Source organism: Sorex araneus, chromosome X, assembly GCF_027595985.1.
Source record: "Sorex araneus isolate mSorAra2 chromosome X, mSorAra2.pri, whole genome shotgun sequence".
In the NCBI taxonomy this organism is placed as follows: Eukaryota; Metazoa; Chordata; class Mammalia; order Eulipotyphla; family Soricidae; genus Sorex; species Sorex araneus.
The window spans coordinates 282,311,975-282,336,606 of NC_073313.1; the positions used below are offsets into that span (position 1 = coordinate 282,311,975).

The 24,632-nt window shown below is 38.0% G+C and overlaps 1 protein-coding gene and 1 pseudogene across 1 annotated transcript in view; both read right to left on the bottom strand.

The window, feature by feature from the left end:
* NRXN1 (neurexin 1) overlaps positions 1-24,632 on the bottom strand; it is a 1,268,129-nt gene that overhangs the window by 1,080,350 nt on the left and 163,147 nt on the right.
* Positions 10,950-11,736, bottom strand: LOC101540067 (ubiquitin-conjugating enzyme E2 D2-like; annotated as a pseudogene).

The window sequence follows — 24,632 nt, forward strand, 5'->3', positions numbered from 1 at the left end:
CAGCAACACATATCTTCACATTTCTAGTCTACCCTTTCTAAGGCTCCCTGTCACAACTTTATCAGACTGTTTTCCCTTCAAAATAGGCTAAATAATATTCTTTTTGCTGTTGTTGATCTGGAATATTATGTAATCAAAGAATTTTGTTTGCTTTAATCTTCAGGGGCCACACCCAGTGGTACTCAGGGTTTCCTTCTGATTCTGTGCTCAGGCTGGATTCAGGAGACCATATGGGATAATGAGGAATTTAACACACCTCTGCTGCCTATAAAACAAGCATCTGATCCAGTGTACTATCTCTCAGGCCCATAGAAAAAAAAATCTTGTGTTTAAAAAATCAATCCTGTTCTCAAAGAATTTGGATGACCTGTCAGTCTTTCATATGGAGAAATAATTTATACTGATTACTGGCTAAAGCATAGAAGTTACTGTCTTTGCGATAAAATTCTAATTTCACGGGCGTATTATCCAAAATCACAGGATCATTATTTATCTCATCACTACTACTATTATTGCCACCACCACCGCTGTATTTTTAAAAACCTTATTAAAATCAGTTTGGGAGAAAATACTATAATTAAAATATATCTTGGTTTGCAAGTAAACCAGGGAAAGTTCGTCTGGAGAAACCTACACATCACATTCCAACTTGGAGTACATTGTTTCTTACTTAAGGGGTCTCTGCCTCACTTTCTCCTTCTCCCCCCCACACCCACCCCCATTTATCTCTCTCTCTTTCTTCATTCTTTCCATTTTTTGTATTTCCCAAATTATTTCCTATTTCCCAAATTTCTCCTACTTTGTATTTCCCAAGTTAAACTATGTTACTTTACTAAAACATAAAAAAGAAAAGAAAGAAAACCAGAACAGACATACAAATAAAGATGAACATAAATGTATTGAATACTTTGGTGAGCAAGGAAGGGACGTGCACAGTAGGAGAGTGAACTCTCCAGTACTGAAGCTCTCTGTGCTGGTGGGGAATGCACTTCAGCAGTGGGTAAGGGCTGGAGGAAGCAGAGGCTAAATCCAGTGGCTGAGACGTGAGCAAATCATGCCAGTCCTTTCTAACTACTCACTTCAATTCCTCCAGCTCACTTCCCAAGATCTCAGTGTCCCTAAACACAAAAGCAATGGATGAGGTTCCAGAAATAGCACTGTTTGAGGATGTGGTTTGGAACTTCACCTGGGCAGAGAGGCAGCACCTGGATGATGAGCAGAGGATGCACCATGGGGATGCGATGCTGAAAGCTTCAGTAACCGAATGTTACTGGGCATCCACTTTGGGTAACTCAATTCAGAAAAACAATGACGTTACGGATAGACATGCTGGCAAAGTATACTCACAAGGAAGCAAAGAGCAACAGAGAATAGAATGGACTAAGTATTTGTAATTTAAACTCAGCCCATCTTTCAAAACCAATGACAAGTTATGGAAACTATTTATTCATGACATCTGAGAAGTTTGATGTATGTAAGAACATGCTTTAGACTATTGGGGGGAAAGAGAATGAATTCTCTAGTTAAGTACACAAATCACAATTGAAAAAAATCATGATATGGATGATATGGATATCTGGTCACTCAGAAACTAAACTGATAATGTAATTAATAATGTAATTAGTAAAATAATGCTATTGACACTCACCCTAGAATTACTATTATAATGAATCATAGTGAATAATGGCTTTGCTAATTGGTGAATTATTAAATGGTAGTTATGCCACTAAATTTTTAATTCCACAAAGTTCTGTAAAATGCATCATATTCCCTGTTATCCATCCAACACATTCTTAGTCATTTTAAGAATTTAATGTCTTATCAGCAACTTTAAGTCTGAAAGTTGAGGGACTAGGATTCACCTCAATAAATTAATTGCATTATCCATTAGTTATTATCCATTATCCACTCTCCATTAGTTGCTGAACACCTGCTCTGAAATAGGTACTAGGATAATTTGGGGATTATAAAAGCAAATAAGACATTTACAAGCTTTTAAAAATAACTTAATAGAAACTGATTGCTGTGTCTAAAATAATTTGTGTACCAAAAATAATACTGTGATTCCATTGGTAGATAGTATAAAATCTTACAAATAGGTTAAGAAATCTTGTGCTAAGGGGAATAATTGCTGGCAAAACAAATTAAGTGAAACTTATTATAGATATAATGAATATGGTTCCTACTTTCCAAATTCTCTAGTATCACAAATCTTCATTTATACGTAATTCAAATAACTATAGGTTTTATTTTAAACTTTATTCACTCAAGACTGACATTGTGGATGCAACTTTGACGTCTCCTTCCCATTGCTTCAATCATGAGGAAATTTTTTTGAGACATAGAGTCTCATTTTGTAGCCAGCCAATCACAGGTGTTTCTTCTCTATTCTTTAGGAAATAGGTGACACTCGATGGCTCCCAGGGGTTATTCAGGCTCTGCTCAGAAGAGACCCTTGGCAGTGCTCAGAGTGAGGTCGGGAATGAAACTGGGCTCAGCCTCATGCAACTTAAAGTACCTTAACTCCTGTTAAGGAGAAAAATATCTTCTGCACGTTTGTTTCCTTAGACGTAAAATAAAAGAGTAATTTTCAACTTATAAAATTATTTCAAGGATCCAAATAAAATATGGTAACATTTGCAAAATAATAAAAATATGGCCTGGTACATAACAGAATTACACAAATTGTTTAATGAAATCAATACCTGTGTAGTATTCAAAAATAATTTTAAAATTCCTGCTATGGAGAAAAAATATCTACATACTTAAAAATGTGACTCTGATACATAATTACTTCTCCAGTTTTATAAAACATATCTTTCTAGAGACACACTTTCTGTGGATGAATTAAATAGTAAAGTGGTCCAGGGAGATACTATAGGAGTTCAGGTTCCCGTGGGTTCTGAGTCAATCCCTGGCACTACAGGGCCCAAGGGCATCACAGAATGCAGCCCTGGATGCCCCAAGTACCACTGGGGAACCTATGTGCTCCCTGGCACTGCAGGACCCTGTGTCATCCCATCCACAGGAAGTAGCATTGAAAATCTGGCTTGACTGGATGAGAATTGCTGGGAAGCCTCCAGGGTCTTCAGAGCGCTGCTGGGAAGACATCCCTGCCCACCAAATAAATAAAAGAACAAACCTCATTTCAGGTCCGGCAATATTGGCAACTTAAGGGTTGAAGGAGAATCAGAATGCATAGGCTCTAAGGTTTTCTGAAATTGGTGAAGTCATCTACTCTGAATTACCTGAGGTCCTGCTTTTAAGAACTTGCAGAAATGCTCAGCAATATCTTTATTCTCGAATATTTTGGGCAGTCTATACAAATGGCTTAGTAAATCGCAATAGACTGAGCAATTTTTCAAAACACCCAGACTGCAGCTGTTAGATCATTATTAATTATTTCAGAAATTTTGTATTGCATATAAAGAAAAACCCCACGAGCAGTTTTTCGTATTCATAGTCAAAGCCCGGTGATTGGAGATTTATGTTGTGCTGCGAGAAACAATGCTGACCGGGCAATTGCCTCCAGGGAGAGTGACTTCAAATTCTATTGAAATAAATAAACTGCTATTAATTACGGTACTCAGCCTTGACTCCAGTCCTACTATATTGATTTGCAAGCTAATTTTTTAAAAAATTCATTGATTAAATTTAAAGCAAAGCTCCCTGAGGGCAAAAGATCTTTCTTCAGTGATTTTCAAAGAGCAGCAAAGTCCGTTTGGTCCTGGGGCATCCAGAAGCTACCTGTCTCTTCTGTTAGTTCTTATCGGTGGTTGTCAAGCTTCACAGTCTAGGATGTGGACCAGTCCTCAGACTCACACTTGAAAAATCACTGGCTTATGTATTATTTTTATTTATTTTTTTTTTTATTTACCCAGCCTGGTAGAAGAAATACGTAATTCAAATTAAAGTTTCTTTGGATAGTTCAATAAGAGATTTGAATGAAATTCAAACATATATATTATCAATTGCTGGTGAGGTGCTTTAAGTTGGGTGTCAGTAGGCAAAGCACTCTGCCTAACCGGGCCAGTGCGGGTTCGGTGCTCGCCCTTGCCCCAGCATTGCCAGAATTGCCAGCAACCCCAGCAGGGTGAGCGCAGAGCCAGGGATAAGCTGTGACCAGAGGTGGATGTGGCCCCTCAAAATAAACCAACAAAAAAGCACCCTGAAAAACAAGCATTTTCCTCCATGCCTTTAATAGGTGATCTTACAGAAGCAACCAGCAAATGCATGTCAAATTGGGAGAAAAGTTTTAAGATTTTTCCCTCCTACAATAACTTTGAAATCATCTCACTACATAGTGCCTTGCTTTTAGACAATTTTTTGATAAAGTGTGGCATGACAGAATCCTAAGAGAAAGGTTATATTCTCCTCTCCATATGAAATGATGGTAATAAAAATAATACCGCATTTTATTCCCTTTTATCTTTTCTAGCAAGAGATGGTCTTTGTCTTACTTCTGCAAAAGGATACTTAGTTAGAGAAAAGAATATATCCTTTATCTTTTGAGCAGAAAGAAATTGAACCTCATTATTCCCCTATGGGACTCTTCCCACCACTAAATATTGCAACCATTTTGGTTTTCGTCAATGGATTAAACAACCTAAAAATCACTTAACACTTTCAGATACTGTCTTGAAAGGTGGAATTTGTGCACACTAAGGAAATAACCCATTATAGTCACCTTAACAATGTATTTGTAAGGAAATTATTGTATGAGTAGATTCAGAGACTTAAATTGGTAAGCCCAGATACAAAATGTGCTACATAGGAATCTCAGCTGTTAATAACGAAAGAAAGAAAAATGTAGTATAGATTAGTGTACTTTTTTTTTAACTAGAGCATTCTGCATCGGGCAATTTAGCTTTAACTACAAAATCCTTCATTAATATCATTTTTCACCAAAGAATTTTTCACAGTTCATTTGTGACTTAAAATAGAGCACCACTGGGGCCCTGTGAGAGTACAGCAGGGAGGGCACTCGCCTTGCACACAGCGCCCCAGGTTCCATCCCCAGCATCCTGTATGGTCTCCCAAGCCTTGCCAGGAGTGACGCTTGAGCAAAGTCTAGTGTGGCCCAAAAACAAAATTGAAAAATGGAATATCTGCAGATTAATTTCTTGTTAACTAAAAATTTTGCAATGACTGCTCTAAAATTATGAATTACATAGAACCAAATTTGTACTCAAGCCTTAGTATTACCAATATAGAGATGCCAAAATTTCATTAATATACTCTCTAATACTGAGATTATTTCTCCACCATGTAAGTGTGATAAAATATTTCTTTAGTAAATATTAACAGTTATTGTAGAGTTTATTATTACTACTATGAAGTCAACTCTACATGCTAAAATTCAGCTTATTACCTCCAATACCTTATATTTCTTTAAAATCTTAACAATTGTTATTGGTTAGGGGGCCATACCCAGGAGTTCTCAGGGCTTACTTCTGGTTCTGTGTTACTCCTGGCAAGGCTCCCAGGGACCACATGTAGTGCCAGGGATTGAACTCTGATCAGCTGTAGCACTGTAGCACTGTTGTTCCATTGTTCATCGATTTGCTGGAACGGGCGCCAGTAAATGTCTCCATTGTGAGACTTGTTGTTACTGTTTTTGGCATATTGCATATGCCATGGGGAACTTGCCAGGTTCTGCCGTGTGGGCTGGATACTCTCGGTAGCTTGCCGGGCTCTCCAAGAGGGGTGGAGGAATCGAATCCAGGTCGGCCATATGCAAGGCAAAGGCCCTACCAGCTGTGCTATTGCTCCAGCCTAGGCTCAGTTGTGTGCCAGGTAAAAACCCTACCCCTGCAGTATCTACCCTGATACCATACCTTTCTCCCTTTGGTTTGCAAGCTTGCTCTTGGAAATAAGATAAACGCATCACCTCAGACCTATCAATTATGTTAAATGTTGAAAGCTAAACAGCTCAACTGTGATCTTATCTGTTTTCTCTATGGAATATTAGAATAGGTAAGCAGGGCACCAAGAGAATCAACCACAACTTGGTCACCAGGCACACGCATACACACACCCTCCAGGAATTAAGGATTCTGTGCTGACAGTCAAATTATGCTAAGGAGAGAAGCAAAGCTAAGAGCTCACATTAGCGTTTTCCCTTTTTTTGGAGGAACACCCAGCATTGCTAGGAGGCTCTCTATGCCCAGCTCTGGATTCTAGGGTCAATTCTGGTGGTGCTCAGGGGACCGTAAGGTATCAGGATTGAACCTAAACTAAACACATGTGCTCTAGCCCATTGAGATGTCTCTCTGTCCACCCAGTAGAATTTCTATCCCAATTAAATCTGAAGTCATTTTAGGTTCAAGGCACTTCACGATGATAGCTCAAATATGACAAGGTGATAGAACACCTCTACGTCAAAATCACCAACAAACACTGCAGCTAGCTCCAGCCAGACCAAGACTTCCCAAAGGACTCAAGCTCTAAAGAAAAGCCTGCAAGCTAAAGGGGCTTTGAAATTTTTTTATTAGACTGTCTGATGCAGCCAGTCTCCTAAGAGGTAGTCTGATGTATTTTATTGATTTTTAGGTGCAGAACATCAAAAGTGTGACCAACGCCCTTTTACTATTTCTTCTGTTTGTAATGGTTAGTTGGAGAGGCATGTCCAAAAAAACACCTTGCAGTTACAACTGGTTGAAATAAAAAGATACATTTTCCCCTTCGTAGATATATAACCTATTTTAAACAAAAGAAAACAGAAACACAAGGAACTAAAAATAGCTTTTTCTACTTAATAAAAATTTGGCAGTAGATTTATTTGTTTTCTTAATATACTTCCCCAAAGTCTGTGATATTAGCATCACAATAAAAAATCTACTCAAGAATTTATAGTAAACACAATGGGGTCAATATCAAATATTTGATGTTTTACTACTGTTTTATAAATAAAATTCTTTGTGTTGAGTGAAATGCAATTTAACTCAACAAGTGCTCTTTGAATACCTATATCAAGCAGTGTTCCTCGACACAAGAAAATAAAAATGCGTAAGAAACAGTACCTGATATAATACAGGATTCTGTATTTTTATCTCTTTGTATAGAGATTACACTTATAATCACTGCATTTGCTCATTAGTTTACTTTACTTTCAAATTCTTCTTTTCACACACCTTAGAGTAAGCCCATAGAACTGCAATATAATGAAATATGCAGAGCAACTAATAAATATCAAAAATTACCAGTTATCTAAAAATTTTTCAGCTGTGTGGGTTTTTATATTTTTAAGCAGTAACACAGGAAAAAACACAGACATTAATTTCTTTTTAATGGTCTTATGAGGAGACAATTAAACTTTTCCCAATTATCCAAGATCTTAGCATGGTAAATGAGTCCCGAGGAACATATATGAGATTGATTCTTCCATTGGTTTAGAGGAGGAAAAAAAGAAAAGAAAAAAATGTGCTCTTAAACTCTTGTAATTTTACTTTTGAGGGTGTTGGAAAGGTGGGATGGTTGGATCACATCAGTTGGTTCTTAGCGTGACACCTGGCAGCGCTCAAGGAACCATATATGGGGCAGGGGATTTGAACCAGAGATGCTACAATTGCAGCCACATACCTGTTCCTTATCTTCTGTACACACTCCTCTCTCTGTCTCTTCCTCTGCTCTCTCTTCTCTCTTTCCCTGTCTTTCTCCCTCTCTCTCCCCCTTCTTTCTCCCTCTTCCTTCTCTCCCTCTTTCTCTCTGCTCTCTCTCTCTCTCTCTCTCTCTCTCTCTCTGCTCTTTCTCTGGCTCCAATGTTCTAACAGTTTTAATAAAATGAATTATTTTCCCTTTTCTCCTTCTTACTGCACTATTTGCTTTTCTGGTTATTGAAGGATTTCAATTTCACTGCAATTCACTACTCTTTTTCCTTAGAATTCACCTTCAGGCTGTCCTTGGTTGCTAACTTGCTTGATATAACCTCTCATTCAAACCACATACACTGGCAACAAACAGTGATTTCTCTCTCCAGGTTTTCTCAGACAAAACAGATCAAAGTTTGACTCTGACCACATGATGGTTTCCAGTTCTGGGTTCAGTGCTCAATAAGTCAGTTTATTCAGAGGTTGAAATCAAGGTAGCAAGAATTGACGACTGAAATTGTTTTCTACCTGTGCAAGTCCTCAAACTTTTCCACATCCAGATCAAGCTTCACACTCCCCCACAACATCTGTGCTCCTTTTCCTAGCCTCCATTGAATCCTCCTTGGTGTGCATATGTGTTAATCCTTCCCAATCCCAAGAGCACACATACTATTTCTTCATTGGTCTTCCATTGTTTCTTGAATTTACATCTCGTCTTCCTCAGTCTATAACTTTGTGAAAACAAGGTGATGGTTCTATTTGATTCAGAATTTTTGAATGGCAATAAAAAGAGGTTTCATAAAAACATGCTAAAACTGCTTCCCCACAGTGCCATAATTATAAAGCCACAAGTGAAAATGTTACAGGGTGATCAACATGCCTGAACAAAGAGCAAGAGGCAAGAACACCGCAGTTCCCTGTCCTGGCAACAATCCTACTAGGAGAGTCATACAAACGTTCTATAAATATCGATTATGATCAACAGCTTTTCAATGACAAGAAGACACATTAATCCAGCTAGCTACCAATCCTATACCTCCAACATCAGACCCCCCCAAAATTGTCAATGTTTTCAACCTTTGTTCTCTGCCCTCTCTACTTGTCTAAATTCTGCATTTCAAGGTGGGAGCCATGTGACTTTGAGCAGATGCTATTTTACATAAATCTGAACTGAAGTATTCAGCAAGTGTCAGAAAACAAGGAAGTCACTAGTCAGTGCAAATAGTAATTGAAAAATAGATAAAGTGAGATAGTTCAAGGGCTAGAGTGCTGAATTTCCATGAAGGGCCTGGATGTGACCAGAGGCATCTGTGAGTCTGAGGCTTGCTAGAGGAGAGAACAAGTTAAACTGTGTTATGGTCCTAATGTTAGACAGAACAGGACTGAAAAACTACAGCAGTACAGGCTTCTAACTTTAGACCAGTGTCTGGAATGTTCTAAGTTCTGCCATGCAAACTTTTGTACAAACTGGACAATGATATAGGTGAAAAATACATTATTTATTTTTGCTTTTGTTTTGGGGTCACACCCCAAGATGTTTGGGATTATTCCTGGATCTGCTTTCAGGAATTACTCCTAGAGGTACTCCAGGGACCATATGGGATGCCAACGATCAAACCCAAGTTAACCAAGTGGAAGTCAAGCACTCTACCTGCTGTAGTACCTCTCCAGCCCTCCAAATATATCTTTTTAATAGGAGTTTAAAGATTCCTCCTGCCCTTGCATTAACAAGAGTGCTAGAAATGAATTCTCAGGGCATGGAGAATGAAACAAATAAGAGGCTCTCTCTGCTATCATTCTGCAGTCATATGGGAAATAACTGCAATTATTATGCACAAAAATATTGTAAAAATTTTATTCATTTTAATAGCAGAACATATTTAACTTATATAGATATTTTAAAATAGGAGTGAATCTTACAGATTAATAGCACTATAGAACTGTAGCACTGTCGCCCCGTTGTTCATCGATTAGCTTGAGCGGGCACCAGCAATATCTCCATTGTGAGACTTCTTGTTACTGTTTTTGGCATATTGAATACGGCATAGGTCTTGCCAGGCTCTGCTGTGTGAGCAGGATACTCTTGGTGGCTTGTTGGGCTCTCTGAGAGGGAGGGAGGAATTGAACTTGGGTCGGCTGCATGCAAGACAAACGTCCTACCCACTTAATACTAGCACAAAATAAGTGCAATACAATTATTTATTTATAAGATAGAGCTGGAGTGCATAGTTCATACACACTCCTTATGAATTATAAACTTTTTATCCCCAGGTTAAATAATTCATTTTCCCAGTTTCACTCTTTGGCAAGACATGATCCCTGAGCACCACCAGGACCAACCCCTATGTACAGAACCAGCAGGAGCCCCTAGAATACTGCTTAGTGTATCACAAGTTTGAAAAAAAAAATTATGTACTATGTGGATATAGATAATATTGCTATAAATTATAGTTTAGATGCAGCCTATAATGATAACATCAGTAGTAAAGTCATGAATCACTGCCTTCTGTCTATACTTAGAAGTCAACAAGATTTGAGAGTGTATTGTGCATAGCAAGGAAAATCATGTCAGTAGGGGTGTTTTTAGGGTTTAGTAATATTCTGCTACTTGCTATACAGGCCTGTGATCAGCTTCTGAAAGCCTACCAAACTAGTTGTGAGAGTTCCATCGTTTTGTAGGCATTTTATACATAAAAGTAATGAATGAAATACAACAAAAATAGAATTTACACCTTAAGACCAAGTTAGTCTATCTGACTGGAAAGAGGGATAGGTAAATTGGGTAAAGAAACAATTTGCCTGGTTAATGCTAGAATAAAGAATTTTACTGGTGAATGTAATGAGATATAATCAGGTGCTGATAAACAGTGATGTATACCTGAAACATTTTATTATGTAAAATACCATTTTTTTTGCAATAAAAATGTGAAAAAAATGTTCCTTAGCTTCAGTATTCTGCATATGGAAATCCTATTCTCTAAGCGCTGTTTGTAGAAGAAACTAATCTTTCTCCATTTAATGATCTTTGGCCCCTTTTTGAAACAATCTACTAGATACATGTATATTCAATACTATTTCATGAGGTCTATATGACTAATTTTATGCTAGTATCACTTTGTATCAATTATTGCAGTATTTTAGTTAATTCTTAAACTGGAACTCACTAGTTTTATTGACTTTCTTCTAATTTAAAACTGTGTGTATTTTGTTTGGGTGCTGGGGGGGCGGCGGGGAGGCGGGGGGCTGTTCCTTGAAATCCCATAGGAATTTGAGGAGAGTTTTGTGTTTAATTTCTTTCAGTAATTTTTGTTGTTTTAGTATAAAAGTCTTTCAGCTCCTTAACTAAATTTATTCCTAAGTGTTATTGTTTTAGTTGGCTTCCTATTAAAAGAAATTTCTTAATTTCTTTGTTTTTCTCTTTCAGAGTTCCCTTATCTTTTATTTGTAGAGGTTACCCAATAATTTCTTTAATTTCATCGCATACTTCTGAGTCCATTCCCGAGCTATTCTGTTGTACTTTTCTCTATCTGTTTTGTAGATCCGAGCAATCTCAGGCACTAAAGGATCATCTGGATTGGGATCACACAACAGAGAACAGATGGACAAGAGTACTTTTGAAATAGTGCTGGAGACCCCTGTGACTGTAGAGTATCAAGACGAATGCTGCCATTACTGTTAATATTTGGATGATAGATTCTTGTTGTAAATGCGACCTTAGGTGGTTTGAAGGGATAATCTGTTGGGAAATGAATTGTCAAGAAAAATACTCCACCCTGATAGAGACTGTCACTTGGCCCCATTATTGTAGCCTGCCAATGGAACATCATCTCCAACAGGTCCTGCTGAACACTGTGCTGGGGGGTCCCGTGCCAGGTCATTCAATTCCTTATGGATTCTCTTCAGAGCCATCATGGGAGGCGGGTGGCGGCAGCCCCCAGGGCGGGGACGGGGGCAGGGGAGGGACGGGGAAGGGGCGAGGGGAAGCGAGGCCGCCTCGCGGCGATCGCGGGTGGGCCGGAGAAGGCGGGAGAGTTCCGGAGCGCGGCTCCGACGGGCCCGATGGAGGGCCGGGCCCGCTCGGCTCCTGAGCTGGCCGCAGCGGTCACCGCATCACCCGGCGGCGGCCCCTTTACGCGCTGCCGCCCGAGCCGCCGCCGAAATTTCTTAATTTCTTTTTGTTACTGTCCATTGGAAGTATATAGAAATATAATAGATTTTTTTTAACATGTTAGTCTTATTCATTACAACTTTTAAAAACTCATACGGGCTGAAGAAATAGTACAGCAGGAAGGGCATTTGTCTTAAATAAGGCGGATCCAGGTTCGATCCCCAGCATCCCATATGGTTCCCTGAGCACCACCAGGAGTAATTCCTGAGTGCAGAGCCAGGAGTAACCCCTGTGCATCGCCGGGTGTGACCCAAAAAGACAAAAAATAAAAATAAAAAATAAAATATTTTACATTAGCTCTAGTAATTTCTTGTGAATTATATGATATTTCTATATGTATCATACAGATATTGTTGACATTGCTATACCTTTTAGATACACACAGACTGATGCAGATAGCTGTGATTTCTCTGAATGCAGATATTTTTATTTTCTGTCCAAACTGGATTTCTTGTTTTGCTTTTTTTTCTGTCTAGTTTCCCAGGTCAGAAATTTAGATGCAATTACTAATAGCAGCGGTAAAAGTAGGCATTCTCTTCATTTCCTGCTCTTAGGTGGGAAATTATTTTTTTTTTATCACTAAAGATAATGTTAGTCGTGCTTTCATAAATGCTTGATTTTATGCTGAGGTTTCCTTCAGAAAGTTTTTTGGGTGACTTTTTCATGAAAGGATATAAAATTTTGTTATGTCTTTTCTGCATCTATTAAGGTGAATTTTTAATTACATTGATTTCTGTCCTTATATTGACCACCTTTGCATTCAGAAGTCAGCATTTACAGCTTCCATTCTGACTTCCCTAGAATTCTGAAAGATTTGGTTCTAACAATTTATCATTGTGTCTTGCTGTTTTTGTGGGGATGATGACCAAAGCAGTTTACCATTTTGCTGATGACTTTATTTTTTGTTACATTTGTTATAATAAAATTATCTATTTATGTAGCATATCATGTTTAATAGTTTATGATACACAATTGTTTTCAGACACAATATTCACAATTGGTATCTTGACCTGGGAACTTAGTAATTGTGACTCTGCCCAAAGGGCTTCACTTTGTTTCAAATGATTCATTTATAAAATGCACATACTTAAAACATGCAATCTGCCTCCATAAAGTAAAGAATTAATAATTTAATGAGAAAATGCAGACCAATTATTTCACTCAATATATGGTAGCTATTAGCAATCAATTTCTTACTTCATTGGTTTTTGCATTATTTATTGAAGTACATCTGCACACATTACAAATGTAAGGGACCTAACCAGACTTAATGGAAAGATATAACGATAAGGAAAACATAATCCTACCAACCCCATGGGGAATTCACTCTGTTGTAGATACCATAATGATCTCATATAATGCTAGATAAAACCGCATGCATAATTTGAAAGGGTTACTGGCAATCTTTGATCAGGAATCCAGAAAAAAAGTGTCCTCAAGAGCAAAGAAATATTTTTAAGAAATGACCTTCTGGGGAGTCCCTTTCCTATTTCTCTCTGTACCAAGAATGAGAACTTGATGAGGCATATTGCCAGAGAAGAGATAAGCATGTCCTAGTTGGCACAGCAGTCTTGAAAGAGAAGACTTCTGCATTATGTCATCTAAGATCCCATCAACTTTCAATGACAATAAAGGAGGAATACTTGAAACTTTATGACACTTGAATCTCATGGTTCAAGGATACACACACACACACACACACACACACACACACACACACACGCACGCACGCACAATTTTGCCTTACACTAAGTTGAAATAACCAAGGCCTATGGGGTTTAACTGGTATTCATTTATAAAGTGCTTTCTAGCAACAATATAGATATATTGCCTTTGTTCTAAGTAGGCTTAAAAAATAAGGTGAAAAGCTGCCTGTGATGGGGAATGCAAAAATTGTCCAACATTGTTTCTGGAACAGAAACATATGGTCAATGTTCTTTCTCATATTCAAAATAATTTATTTGTGGGGAAAAAAGTACCTAAGAATCCAGAAGCTCTTATAAAGGGAGATAATTTTAAAATACGAGATTTAAGAACAATATAAAATAAGACTTTGGGCTCAGTATTTAATATTACTCAGGAAAGTTAAATTCCCATAAAGCAATACTCACTCTGTAACTATAGCAACCTTGCAGGGTAGCACAAAAAGGGCTCATCTTTATGCAACAGTTTGATAAACTCTATGTTCTTGGATGTGACAGTATATAGTATCTTTTCTGGTCTGCACTGACATACTAATGTGTAGACAATATTAACTATCATCAATGGCTCATTTATCATCAGTCAAGAAGGTTATATAAGATATAAACGTTTAAAATTAAAAGGATGTATTCAAGAAATTAAGCTTGCTAACCACATGTACTGGAAATGGAAATGCAAATGCTGTTAACTTTGCCAATAATCTCATTTTAAACTAAATTTAACAACATTCACTGTGTTTATTTCCAGCAATAACTTTATACCAGAATAAGAAAAAAACTTATCAAAAACGTCCACTGTAAAAATCTTCCAAACTATAGTCCCCTGAGTCTCAAGGCACACAAATCCTAACACAACTTGGTGAAAATATAAAAATTGAATTGTGCCAGGAGACTTGAATAGCATACCAGCAGTGAACATTATTAACAATTCCTCCTGATAGTCAATGTGAAGATTTTATATTTTATTCCATTGAATTATATTTTATGAGATATTGGAAAATTACATGTATATCAATAACAAGAAATTGATCTTTTCTTACCTACATACCTATATCAAATAGTTTCCATAGAGTGTTGGGGAGACACTACAGGGTCATGGTGCTTGGTTCAAACAGCCAACTCTGGCCCTGTCTTTAGCACCACAAAATTAGCATCCTAAACACAGCCAGAAGTCAGCACTGAGACTTGAGTACTCTCATGTGTGACCCCAAGACAATAAACAAAAAGTGTTTATACAATAATGAATAAGATATATATATATATATATATACATATTTATTTATGTATAATTCCACAAAGGTGAGATGAATTAATTAATATATAATTCATATATGTATGAATTAAGTTTAGTTCAGGGTTAGAATTACAGTACATTTATATATAACTGTCTTCTCAAAACAGTCTCTAATCCTGTTTAGAATATGGTTCTGATTTTGGTTTTAACAGATGCAGTATTTATTTGATCATTTCCCAGCCTAGAAAAAAACCATTTTGTGTTTCCTTTTTAATATATTTATTGGAGAATCACAAATATAAACAATTGATTTAATTAGCTGAGAGATGTTTATCCATTTCTATGAATGGCTGCATAGTCATGTGGATAGACAGAGGAGGCCAAAAGGAAAAGGCTGGTAGGAGAGCAGCGGTCACCTCAAGACAGAATTTCCATTGTTCTCCAAGATACATCATCAAGTCTTAGTCTCACAGCTGAGAAGGCGATGAAATGGTTCTTTAATTGGTCTCTGGAAAATGTTGAGGCTCAAATGCTTTCCATCTTAACACCCTAACTTTTATTTCAATATACATCATTTTAAAATTCCTGTCATGGCACACAAATTTTATATTAGACAAGAATTAGAAAGATTTAAGATGTGGAAAATTACAAAACAATAGGCTTAGAAATCAGAATCTGTGGATCCAAAAAGTTCTGTCTGATACTCAAAAGAAACTAGAAATTCCATGTTGTATCAATAGCTGTTTGGATGGCTAGGTGGAAATATCAGTGTGAACCTGAGAGTATGGTCCACGAGGGCTGTGAAGGAAGGCTGTGATGGATGTGTGCGAGCAAGTCTGAACCACCAGGGCAAGACAGACAGAACAGAGAGTCAGTTCTACGAGAATCCCTTGTCCTTCATAACCTCCTCAGCCTAACTGCAATCAGTTTCTGTAAACGTGGTAGCTTGCTTACGTCCACACCTGAAGACCTACAAGCAGGGAGAACCTTATGTTCCCGGTGCCACCTGAAATCTTGTTCATGCAAATAAAGTCTTCTCTCTTTCACCCATCTTGCAGTTCCATTCCTTGAATTTCCCCTGTCACAGTAAGCCCACTCCAAGTCATAATCCCTTCATATTCTGCTTGACACATTTTTTCAATTTTGATGTTATACATTCTATCTCCAACACTTGTTACATTGTCCCAGGTGGAAACAAATGAAACATAATGACAAATGTAAATATACAAAAGTTGTTTACTCCAATAAAGAAATATAGGAAATACTGCAATCTCAATCACAGCTTTCTAAAAAGTATAATCTGACTTGTAGTTAAAACTATCTAGTCTAAAATATCAAAGCAAAAGGCATTAGTTACTGTCTCAATCATTACACTTCACATGTAAGTTTTTCTTTTTTTTCTTTTTATTTTTTAATTTATTTTATTGAATCACCAAGTGGAAAGTTACAAAGTTCTCAGGCTTATATCTCAGTTACACAATGCTCAAACACCCATCCCTTCACCAGTGCCCATATTCCACCACCAATAAAAACAAAAACAAAAGCAAAAACAAAACAAACAAACAAAAAAAGTATACATCCCACCCCTCACCCCCCAACCCACCCCGTACGTGAGTGATAATTTCACTTCCTTTTCTCTTTACCTTGATTACATTCCAGATTTCAACACATAACTCACTATTGTTTTTAGAGTTTCAAAACAGACTCACTATTTTTGTTGGAATTTATCCCCTAAGAATACAGCTCTATTAACAGGGAAATATTTGATAATAAGTTTTCCACTGATGAGAATGAAGAGATAAAATGTCGGTTTACAATTTCTGTATTATAGTAATTAAGTCCGTGAAGATTTAAGTTTGAAAATGAATCATTTCCCTTCCTGGAACAGCATGTAGCCAAAGTTAGTTCACAGTCTCCATACATGGGTGCAAGCACTTGCTGGAACCCCAATTCCTAAAGCTGCCTCTGGTTCCCGCTCATTCCACATCCACCAGCTCTGCAGAGGCAAGGGCACCCGGGCCGAAAACCCGGCCGGCCGGAGCCGAGCCACCCTCACATGTAAGTTTTTCTTATGTGTACATCACTAGCCTTGGAAATTACCTTTAGAAAGTTAATGGGTCAGTTGGCCTTCAAAGAATTTTCAGAAAATGCTAAACCTGTGTAAAGACTATGTCACAAAGTAGAAATTTTAATAATACCTAATACAATCTGTCAATAATCACTATTAAGACATTTTGTTGCAAATTTAATAAAATTACATAGAAATAAATTCTACAAGTCTCATTTTACTCAAATGTATATTTTTAGGATCCCAAAGAGATGTAACAAATTTAACTGTGCTATTTTTCTCCATATAACTAAGTACAGTTCTCATTTTGAGAAAGAAATTCTTACATTTCCCATCTAACTAACTGATTAGTATAGAAGGACCTATATTATTTTGGTGAATCTCCAAATGCTATGTGAAAACTAGTTACATAAATATTTCAAATTGGAATATAAGCTTCAGATATTCAAAGAATACTGAATACTATTTTATTGAGAAAGCTAACAAAATTGTAAATACTCAGAATGGAAAAAAATTAGTAATACACATATGCCCTAAAAATAAATGAATAATTGGTAATTATATTCTCAAAGTGGAAAAGAAAATCTTAATACAAGACTATCTTTGGGAGAGAGGCTTATATCAATTTAATGACTTATTTTGTTTATCTATTTAATATTAATAGTTTAACATGCTCAGAAGTTGGCACATGAGTCATCATAATAGTCTGTAGCCTATGTATTTTTAATTTTGTCATTTCATCCATTAAAATCACACTTAAGGATAAAGATGATACTTAATTACTAGTATGAGAGTGTTTGTTTCATAGTTTCCAGTGTCATGAAAGAAATCACAGTTTTAAACCTCACATTTTTGCTTATATGTTATTTGTTGGTAAGAAGATTTTTACAACAAATTTTTAAAAAAATCTTGATTCTATTCTTTCATTCCATGAAACAAAACAGTCCTTTTAAGGAAAAAGAAAAAGGTAGGAATGACCTTGTACTATATAATGAGGACTTTAAACTTTAAAAAAAAAACACACCATATTGTGGTACCATGATTTGCAGTTACCCATGATTAAGTTTCAGGCATACAATGTTTCAGCACCAACCTCTTCATCAGTATCCAACCCCTCACCAATGTCTCCAGTTTCCCTCCAATCGACCAGCTGCCTCTGTGACAAGCAGTTTTTCTTATTCCCTGTTGCTTCCCATACTGAGAGAGCTTCATGCATAACACCCCCCCCCCCCCGCCACTCTACCTTCCAGCACCCCCTCCTGCTCCAGAACTGCTGGAATTCCCTCCAGCACTGCTGCAGCGTTCCCCTCCCTGGCCTGTCCCCCAGTCCCCTCCTCCTGCCCCTGGAAAGCTCCCATTCTTCAGCTTGCAGTGATGGGGTGCGCCGGAGATCTCTGAATGGGGACAGTACCGACACTGCTTTCCGCCCAGACCAGACCCAGAACAGCCACACATGAACAGCTCTTCCGTTCCTGAGCGACCATGATCCTGGAGGCCCACTAACTACTTTCAGCACCCAGCGGCTTCTTGCAGAAATGCCTCTAGACTGAACAAAGCTAAGGCCCCGTGCCGCCCAGGGAGAGGAAAGGTTTTTCTCTATCAGCCTTTCCTTTTGGTGGCGGCGGTGGTGTGGCAACCACTATCTTTTAGAGCCCACAAAACAGAGGTATGAGCTTGCAGTGATGCAACTTCTAGCAGAAATTTCTCTGGACTTAATTACTAAAATACTAGAAATCCAAAACCATGTGACTGAGACCTCATGTCCTCTTCATTCTCAGCAATGGAAAACATATTATCAAATGATGTCTTTTCGGCAGGTCTGAATGTTGGGGGAAAAATCCAAATAATAATAGCGAGTTTTGTGTTGAAATATTGAATGCAATCAAAGTAAAGAGAGAGTAAAGTAAAATTCATCTGCCACACAGGCAGGGTGGGGGGTAGAAGGGGGGTATGCTGGGGTTCTTGGTGGTAGAACATGTGCACTGGTGAAGGGATGGGGGTTTGATCATTGCATGACTGAGACTTAAACCTGAAAGCTTTGTAACTGTTCTCATGGGATTCAATAAAAAAAAATAAGTTTTATTGGATAAACTTGAAAAAAAATCAATTCTTGAGTTCTGTTTTTGCTCCTTCTGGGCATTTGTTATTCTCATGAGGTTTCATTATAGCTGCCTATGACAGATCTTCTGTCTCTGTCCTTCTTCCAACTTCACTCAGAAGGGAAAAAAATCCAAAACCATTAGAAAATGAGAAGGGATGAACAAAAACTTCCTCAGAGAAGACAAGAAAAGTGGCCAGAGCAATAGCAAAGTGGGTAGGGAGCTTGCCTTGCACGTGGCCAAGTCCAATTCTACTGCCAGAACTCCACATGGTGCCCTGAGCCCCACTTGGAGGGATCCCTGAGTGCAAAACCAGGACTAGCCTGGAACACATTGACCCAAAAATGAAACAAAAGGTAAGACAAGCAAATGGGAAAAAGACATACGAAGACATACTATAAGTATGTTTTCATCAGGAAAATGCAAATCTAAGTAGCAATGAAGTATCAACTCCTACCACAGAGACTGGTGCTCATTAAACAAAGAAAACCAGTGCTGGGGGATTCAGGAAAAAGGCACTCTCATACACTGCTGAGGGAATATCTACTGGTCCAGTCATATGAAAAATAATATGGACCATTCTCAATAAACTAGGAATTGAGTGACTCCGTATGACCCAGCAATTCCACTGCTTGAAATATACTACAAGGGAACCAAAATTTTTTTCAGAAAAGACAACTGTACCCCTCTATTCAATGTAGAACAGTACACAATAACCAAAATCAAAAAAGAATCCAAAGGTCCAAGAACAGATGAATGGGTCAAGAAACTGGTTCATTTACACAAAGGAATACTACTCAGCTGTAAGCAAAGATAAAATGCAATTTGCTGCTACCTGAGTGGATCTGGAGAGTTTCATGGTGAGTGAAATTTTTATATTGCATTACATTTTCTTTTGAACACCCCAACCCCTGCATTGATACTATGTCTTCTCAATCCTTCAAGATCAGAATGGTGGCATCTCTGAACCAGGAAAAGAATCAAGCTTGTGAGAATCAAGTCAGAGGCCATTCAACAGGGCAGTTTTCACACTTTCTAGTTCTATACTCTGCAATAGTCAAAACTAGCTTAACTTTTTTTGAGATTGACATTTTTAATATTTGAAAATATTATAAACATTTTAAAAGAAAAATGGGTGCATTATCAAGACAAAGACTAGAGAGAATGGAATTCAGGATTTCTTCTCAGTAGTAGAGGTCTCTTTCCATAATGGACCAAACAGACAAAATTCTCATGATATTAAGAATGACAGAAAAGGCGAAGATATAAAGGGATTAAAGCAGGATAAATGTAGAGTGGGAGAGGCTGGAGCAATAGCACAGCTAGTAGAGCATTTGCCTTGCACACAGCCGACCCGGGTTAGATTCCCAGCATCCCATATGGTCTCCCAAGCACTGCCAGGAGTGATTCCTGAGTGCATGAACCAGGAGTAACCCCTGTGCATTGCTGGGTGTGAGGCAAAAAGCAAAACAAAATAAAATAGAGTGGGGGCTGTAAAAGTTACCGGAAAACTGGGAGTTTTTAAAATTTACTGCATAAATCTTCCTTCCTTCCTTCCTTCCTTCCTTCCTTCCTTCCTTCCTTCCTTCCTTCCTTCCTTCCTTCCTTCCTTCCTTCCTTCCTTCCTTCCTTCCTTCCTTCCTTCCTTCCTTCTTTCCTTCCTTCCTTCTTTCCTTCCTTCCTTCCTTCCTTCCTTCCTTCCTTCCTTCCTTCCTTCCTTCCTTCCTTCCTTCCTTCCTTCCTTCCTTCCTTCCTTCCTTCTTCCTCCTCTTCTCCAATCCCTTCTCTTGCTACATGCTCTTACCCCTGCTTATTTTATCAAAAAAGCTTACAGTACAATCATTGAAATCCATTATTAGCTTTAAAAGTATAATGTGCCTCAGATTTTGTACCAGATTCTGTTTTGACAACAGCAGATTCCTAATTGCCCTAACAATGTACTCTCAATAATCACACAAAATCAGTATGGTAACAGGGGTACTCTATTTTAATTCTGTGGCTTAACTCATTTAATTTTCTAGAATAATTAACACAAATCACTACTTATGCACAATCTTTGATTAAGAAATGGCTTCTTGTGACCTGATGGATTCGATAACTACCTGTTAGAAGAATTTACTTTCCTGTTTTATTATCTGATGATTGTCATAATATGCCAACCTTGTTGTTGGAAAATACCAGCTTATAATGTATCTAATTGGTGTGCTATTACACAAATCAGACTGCCATAGTCAGAAAGTAAAGTCTAATCTTGCAGAGCACAGAGTATGAGATTTTCCTTTACTCATGACTTGATCACTTTCCAGCCTTCTAGTAAAGCAGGGAGATGATTCAGCACTCCCTGAGTCTCAATTGCAGCATACTAAAGACCCGGAAAATGGGGCTCGAACACTCTACCTCAGGGCCTGGTTAGGGAAAGTCAGGCCCAGCTGGCCAAGTACTGCCCTGAATGGGAGAATGGCCTCCATACTTCCTGAGCAGGTCTTGCTCCCCCTTTGATCCTCAAAATGCATCACTGAGGAAATGTGGACATGGGTGAAGAATTATCATGTTGTCAACTTGCTTGTAGACCTTTAGGGTTGACTTTACCAATTCTTGGGTGGACAAGGGGAAGTTGATGATAGACCCTTGTCCCACACTAGCTCTCTAGGCCCCTGTGAAGTATTTTGAAGCATTTCTCACACTGAAAATGCCCTCTAAACTCTTCAGAAGCACCAAAGTTCTTTGTTCCCCTGTTATAATGCACATTGGATATTAACATGCTTAACTGCTTAAAATAATAGACCTATGTGCTGTAGTCAGCTATTAACAACTCTGGCAGTAACTGACATGTAGCAATGCTCAACAGACATTTATATTTTAGTTTTGGGGGCCACACTCAGCTGTGCTCAGGGCTTCTTCCTGACTCTGAACTCAACGATTACACCTGGAAGGCTTTGGGGACCATATGGAACATTAAAGATCAGACCTGGGTCAGCCACACGCAAGCCAACCAAAACTCTTACATGCTCTACTAGCTCTCTAGTACCTGAACAGTTTTTAAATTTAGACAGATTAGTAGTAAACTGCCTTTCATGAGAATGATAAAAGAAAAATTTCTGGTAATATTTTCTTTTCAATTATTTTTTTAAATTTCAGATAAAAATTAACTAGGTCCATAGGTCTATGATATAGTTCGATCCCTTTTTCAGAGAGAACAATAATTTTAACAATTAAATACATCTATGTAATTGTCATATGAATTTGAATTAAATATAATTTAGAGACTGGAGGTAAAACCCTATCAGGGGCCAGAGAGACAGTACAGGGATCACTCCTGACAGAGCTTAAGGGACCATATGGATCTGAAGGTGAAACCCATTGAGCCCTGGGAAGAATCAGCACCTCACTCACTGTAACATCCATCTCTTCAGCTCCTCTCCTCCCTCCTTCTTCCCTCTCCCTCCCTCTCTTCCTTCCCATACCCAGCAGTTTTCAGGGGCTACTCCTGGCTCTGTGTTCAGGGGTGACCCCTGCTATTACTTAGGGCTGTGGAGAGACCAGGGATCAAACCAGAACTGGATATCTGCAAGGCAAGCCCTTAGCTCCTGTATTCTTTGAACACTGTCTTTTCTCTCTCCTTTACGTTTTCTTTGTGATCACCCCTGGCAGTGCTCAGGGCACCACAAAGGGGGTGTGTGGGTGTGAAGCTCAGGCCAGCCCTGTGTACAGATAGCACAGCTCCTCATGGTGCTGTTTCTTAAACCTCAATGACTCTTTCTTATCTCACGGGCCATGTGCCTTTTAAGTACTGTTGTTGGTTTGGTTATTTAGAGAAACTTCCAGGTTGATAGTATTACAGTATCAATAATTAGAATCCATTTCCATATTGGTGAATTCTCTAGTCTCAAATGCAATTTTGTAGTCTGGGAGAGAGTTCAAAGGAACGGCGTACAGCTTGGCCGGGGCCCGGAGCCGAATTCCGTCTCCAGCTAGGGGCTGCATACGTGGCCTTCCCACCTCCCAGCACTGGTGTGGACTTGAAGGCCCACGAGGGTGGCGTCAGGGGTCCCGGGCACCACCGGGCCAAGCTTCATGCCTGTGAGACTGGGCAAGTGTCCCTGGGACTGGACACTGCTCCCAATAGAGTTCTTGGGGTGCCCCTACTACGGAAAGAAAAATTGTGCTAATTTGTGCTTTGCCAACTTTGACATAAGATAGCCTTTCCCCTTTGGCAACCACATATTGTATAAACGACTACTATTCATATTATATCTTGAAAGAGTGAGCTAAGGGTAAAAAAATTGGCAAGAATGCAGTGGTGGCCACTTGAGGAAATGGTTCCAATTTACTTTGGATTATGGAAAAATGTGAATTGTTAGGATGCTTGACAAACTATATCTACCCTTGCAATTTTCCGTGTCATTTTTAAGCATGCAGACACACTTACACACACACATGTATGTTAATGTTAAATACATCTGAACTGTTAGTCTACATGAACGCAGCCTGTGATTATTGTATTAGAGCTTCTGGGTTTTTCTAAAGCATTATAGTTAAGGGAATTTTATTCCATTTACATGAAATAATTGAACAGAAAAACAGACACAGAATTCTTTACTGGAAAATTAATCAAATGATCACCTCACCCACTCGTAATAATGTCTCCATTTCAAAATGAGTGTTTACCACAATCTTAACAAGGCAGAATGATATATTTTACTGTATTATGTGTATTAAGCACAAATTACTAATAAATTACTGTATTTAGTGTTACTAAATTTTACTCTAACCAAATTCATATAAGACAATGGATCCTTAAAATAGCAAAAAAAATCTGCAAAATTTACATTATTTTAACCCATTTAGTGAAAAATAGTGATCATCATTACACTCTTCAGAGGCTCAGATTTCACACTGTGGATAAAGGATATTTTCTAGCTTCCTTGAGGTCAAAATCTTTCAGTGAGGAAAAAAGTCTGTCAGTAAGTATCGATCCATTAGGAAAAGTATTAGTGATTTACTGAGAAATCTATTTTTCTATCTTTCAATAGAAAATGAAGAAGGCCAAGTGAATTATGATAAAGTGATATGGAGAAAAGAGTATCTCTTGCTGCTGCAGAGGCAAAAGGAATAGAAAAGTGGCAAATTGAAATCAATACTAATTTTATTCTTATTTAAGGGATGCTTCATAACTTCCAGACTGACCATAAAGAACAGTATGAGGTCAGTTGTGAAGACCACATCCGTTTGTCATTTACCCATATCCTAATGGACACAAGTAGAATTGACTGTTTATTCCAAAATACAGGAAAATATTTGATCAAATAATCGAGAAAAGACTGTGAGAGTTTCACTGAGCTTGCTGAAAATTATACTCTTGGTAAGTCTCCCCAAATGGTTCAAGATTTCCCCAAAAAAATTGGAAAAGTTTTCTATAAAAACCACTCATTATTCGATGCATAACTGGTTTAAACAGTTCAGCTCTGCTGAAATCAAATGCCAAGATTAGAAAAGCTCTTACTCTCTGAAATATCTCACCAAAGTCATGTAGTGGAAGAAAAACTTCATTTCTTCATATGATTGGACAGTTTAACTTAAAATAAGAATACATCAGAACCAGACCTAGATAATCTCTCATTTTTGAAAGTATATATTTGGAGGCTTGAAAATAAACTAAGATTACTCAATGTATTGTTTCCTCACTTATTTGACATCCATTTTTCGGTGAATAATTTATTCATTCATATAATTCATATTGCTTGAGTATAATATGCTAGTATACAGTCTGGGCA